At 37.3% G+C, this 4778-nt stretch overlaps 1 non-coding gene across 1 annotated transcript; it reads left to right on the top strand.

The window, feature by feature from the left end:
* Positions 1 to 4181: 4181 nt before the first annotated feature.
* On the top strand, positions 4182 to 4288 carry LOC122898025. The gene has a single exon (XR_006382781.1). It is a non-coding gene; the product is annotated as a U6 spliceosomal RNA (small nuclear RNA).
* Positions 4289 to 4778: the final 490 nt, after the last annotated feature.

The raw sequence follows: 4778 nt of genomic DNA, 5'->3' as shown, positions 1-4778 counted from the left end.
TCACCTTGTATGGCAACCCACAAGAGAGCCACTCATGACCCCTGCCAGAGACAGCGAGTTGGGTGGATTGAGCACACCTGGGGCACCAAACTGAGCCATTCATGCCCAACATTGGACGTCTTTAATGGAAAATCTTTGCTCTGGGACTTCTTACAGGCCTACCTGAGACTGAGTTATACTGCAGTATGAAGTTCTTCCTACTCAATTCCTTCCTTTCTCAGATGACAGATCTGCATCAATCATAGTCTGAAAGTTTTCCCTATCAGCTCTTACTCGCCTTTCTTCTTCATGGACACCCCCCAGTTAAGCTTTGCACAACTAATTCTGTCTTGATGTTTGCTTCTTAAAGGACCCAGCATAACACATATGACTACTTGGAATAATTAATATTCTGGACTCTCTGGCATCCAAGTGTGACCACTTCACTACGTGGCTTTAAGGACATATGTTGTGTGATAACCTTAAAGTGACCTACCAGGAGCTAGGTCTCTTCTTCAGGGCCTCCATTCTGCTAGCTAAAATGTGGGCATAGAGTTTAGGTTCACAGCAGCTAACTCAGATTATGATGTGGAAGCGATATATTTAGGATTAGGACTATAGATCACTGATGGTAGAGAAACTGTCATATCAACCTAGATAATCCAAGTTTACACAAGACAGAAAAATAGTCACTGATATTTTCACTTTTCTATCAAACAGCACAATGTAATTCTAACTTACATAGGTCCCTGCATGTCAGGGAGGTGGGGAAGAAGCAAATAAAACACTCGTTGAGCAGGAACCAATGCACAATGGCAGAGAATAGTTTGTCTCACACACACACAATCACACACACTAAAACTCTCAGAAAAGGGGATATCGTTGCCACCTAGAATATTTGGGAAGGTCATAACCTGGATTTTGAAAGACAATTAGATGTAGAAAGGAGGAGAGTAGACTGGGAAAAGAAACCCGAGTATGCCACTCTTTTAGGGTTAGAAAGAGACTACTCTCCATGCCATAGAGGTGGTTTGGTGACAAAAAGTTCAAAATAAAATTAGGTGGGGGAAACCTTGACAACTCTGCTTAGACAATATATCCTAAAGAAACCTGGCTGGTTATTTGCCTTTTGGCTGTGGTCTATCCCCTGCCCTTCTCTACTCTGCTGTGTATTTCAAGGACCTGATTCCTGAAGCCACACTTACCAGAAGTCTCTGACTAATATTTTCTCAGCTGGGTTTGGCCAATGGGAAGTATTGGCTGGACTCTGGAGAACAGGAAGATAGACAAAACCGGGGTATATCTTTATCTGACTCTTTTTCATTCAACATTTCCAGTGGTTGTTTTGTCTTTTCAGTGATTCAGTCTTCAGCCCTGGCTCCTGGCCCAGACACATTCTTTCCTCTCTCTGTTCCTCTTGCCCTAGGGGTCATATTGGCTTCCTGCAGTTGCTAATCTTGATATCACTTCACTTTTCCCCCTTTGTTCTTGTAGCACTTTTGACAACTTCACAACCAATTTCCTGTGTTAAATTCCTTCCATGAAATTACCTGGTTTAGCAGATTGTGTTGCTACCTTGTGCCTATGTCTACATTCATTTATATACATCCAAGCCTGCTTCATGTAAATATCTGCGCTTATTGGTCTTAAGGTTTTATTTAGCTTCAAGAGCACATAAGGTCATGCATAAGGAAAACTAAAAGTGACAAAGAGTTGGTGTCTGCAGAAGTAGACAATGACGGACAGGGAGCTGGTGAATAAAAACCAGATTCTTCAACCTGGAGCAGAGGATGGTAGATAACTCTAAGTTGTATACCACAGTGTTTCTCCTATTTCCCTAGAAGGATAGAGTTCCAGTTGTCCATGGTGGTAACTGGTTTGATCATGTACAGTTTATTTTGGCATCTTTCTCCTCCCTGTTTTATTTCCCCACTTCTCTACCAGTTTACCAAATAAACTACTTGCATTTGCATCCTTGTCTCAGGGTCAACTTCTAGAGAAATCTAAACCAAGACAACTGTCTTGGGTTGTTATCTCAGGCAAGATGCTAAATCAACAAAACCCTTTCTTGACCCTCCATGCCCATCCATCCTCCAGAGCTTACGGTATAAAACCTTTATCAAACTAGCACTTCCTTCTTAAAGTTGAAATTGTCCATTTACATTTCTCATGTTTTGAAGAAATTGTAAACTGTTATCTTCCATTTAGGGCTTTTCCTGGCACAAAATAGCAGTCTATTAAGTATTTGTTGAATAAAAGAATGAGTGAATAAATAAGATGAAAGAAAGACTGGGATGGGGAAAATTCTCACCATTGTTCTCAACACAGTGCTAAGCTTAGCCAGAAGATACTCGATAAATATCTATCAATGGAATTAATAAGAGTGGATTTGGTGATAACTAACTTGAAGTTTAGAGTTGGAGATTTGGGGCTGGATGAAGTCTTTGAAGAACTGCATAAACAGAGGAGAGGATATTGGTATTGGATAAGGTAATCTTGTAGCAAGAAGACTCTAATTGACAAGTTTGGGAAAATATGAAATATAAATTCTAACGACATAATTTGTATGATATCCTTGAAAATGACATGACTCAAAAATCAAGGAGACAGCCAACAAGTAATAATGAGAATTTCAAAATCAGACCAAAACAGAACATTTAGACAAAGGTGACGAGGTTCAGATACAATGTTTGAAAAATTAACTACAAATACCTTCATGAATGATACCCTGAACTTAAAATTTATGTAAAAATTCATTTTCAAGTTAGCTTCACCATCAATGTGACTTACTGATCACATTTTTTTTTCCTCAGAAAGTTGCTGAGAAGTTTTTGACAGGTCGTATTTTAGCAGTCTTAAACTCTTTGCTTAGTCTTTTAAAAAAGGATTTAGAAGAATTATCCCCCCACTCCCTTCATATTTAGCCCAAAATATAATACATGAAGAAACATTTGATTTCTAAAAGTTTCTACTGGAAATCCAAATATAAATCAGGTCCTTCAAAAACTTATACTCCAGATAAATAATTATGGACAGATACAACAAAATCCTGGTGCTACATTATAGACATCCTATAATACAAACACTAAATACTGTCTGTTTTTTAAGATTTTATTTATTCATTTAGAGAGAGGGAGGGCACACACAGGTGTATTCAGAGTTCAGCATGGGCAAAGAGCAGGTGTTCAAGTGGAGGAAGGATAGAGGGGGAGGAAGGAGAGGGCCAAACAGACTGGGTGCTGAGCGGGTTCCATGACCCTGAGATCACAACCTGAGCCAAAATCAAAAGTCTGATGCTTAACCGACTGAGACACTCAGGCGCCCTGTCTGTTTGTTTTTAACAAACATTTCCTAAGATAAAAATTTTATGTCATGAATCCTGGGGAAAGCCAGACATCATTGACAGTGACTCTTGATTAAAGGGGGTAAAAAAATCAATCTGAAAAGATTGCTTATTGTTTAAAGCTACTTGTCTGTCTGTTTCAGTCTGCGTGGTAAATCTTTGTTTTTGTCCGAGAATTCTCATTTCTGATGAAAGACCCAGATAATTGTATATTTGGATAAATAGCCATGGCAACCTGTCCCAAGGCAATCCTCAATAATGTGATCTGTGTGTTATAGCATTTTACCTAAATGTTAACTCTCAAGAGGATTTGGCACAGAAAGTAAATATCACTGGTATTCATTTTATTGTATCAAATATTTGTTTTTTTTAATTTATACAAATCTATGAGAAACTATTACATTTTAAATATAAATAATAGATCTACTAAGACATATTACTATTAAAAATAATAAGAGATTTTATGTCTCTGAAGCATGTGAAATTCTATGAGAAATTTTCCAGAAAAGAAAATCCATCTTCCTGGATCAGTCTACATCAATTCAACCTTCTTACTGCTATTCACCACTTAAATTCAAATACACTGTAAAAGACAGATAAAAATGCATCATCTTATTTTGTTCCCTACTTACTCATCCCCTAGCTAACTATTTTATTTTATATTCTGATAAAGCTTCATCTGCTAGAAAGAGTTTTTCCTTTAAGTTGATACTGTTGTTTCTATGATATTTGCCTACCCATCACCATTGTCATCGCTGTCTGAGACATTAATAAATTTAGAATATGAGAAAATGACCAGCAACTGATGGAAATAGTCTACAGAGCCAGTCAAATTAGGTTATATGTGACTCCCATCAGGGTGTTCGCTTCGGCAGCACATATACTAAAATAAGAACCATACAGAGAAGAGTAGCATGGCCCATGAGCGAGGATGACACAAAAATACATAAGGCCCATCAGGTATCATTCCTTTTAAACAACCACATGGATTTAATACTGATGTAGAAGAGAACGTAGAAATCTCTTTCAACATCTTCAATTCACAGATAAGAAAAGGGAGGTGCACAAAATTTAAAATGACCAGACAAAAGTCCTATTATTGCAAGTTAATGACAAAGCACCCAGAGCCCACATTCTCTGCCTCCCGTTTCAGGAAATTCTTTCATTATAGAATCATCTTGAGGTTTTCAGCTTCTTTCACATTATGTGTTGCATGTTTTGGCTATCCTGGCTAATATTATCTTTCAAAACATAATTTTAAATAATATTTCATTGATAAAACTTTCATTTGATTCTAATATAAGGTTATTTATTCAACTGACTTGCTCAACAAATTTTTATTGAGAAAGTACTGTCCTGAGTTCTGAGACTATGGAAGAAAACCAAACAAACAAAACTTCCTGCCTTTGTTGGAACACATCATCTAAATTACACATTACAATTTGTAATTGTCATA

This window comes from Neovison vison, chromosome 1 (genome assembly GCF_020171115.1).
Source record: "Neovison vison isolate M4711 chromosome 1, ASM_NN_V1, whole genome shotgun sequence".
In the NCBI taxonomy this organism is placed as follows: domain Eukaryota; kingdom Metazoa; phylum Chordata; class Mammalia; order Carnivora; family Mustelidae; genus Neogale; species Neogale vison.
The sequence above is the reverse complement of the archived record's forward strand: the minus strand, read 5'-3'. Positions and strand labels throughout refer to the sequence as shown.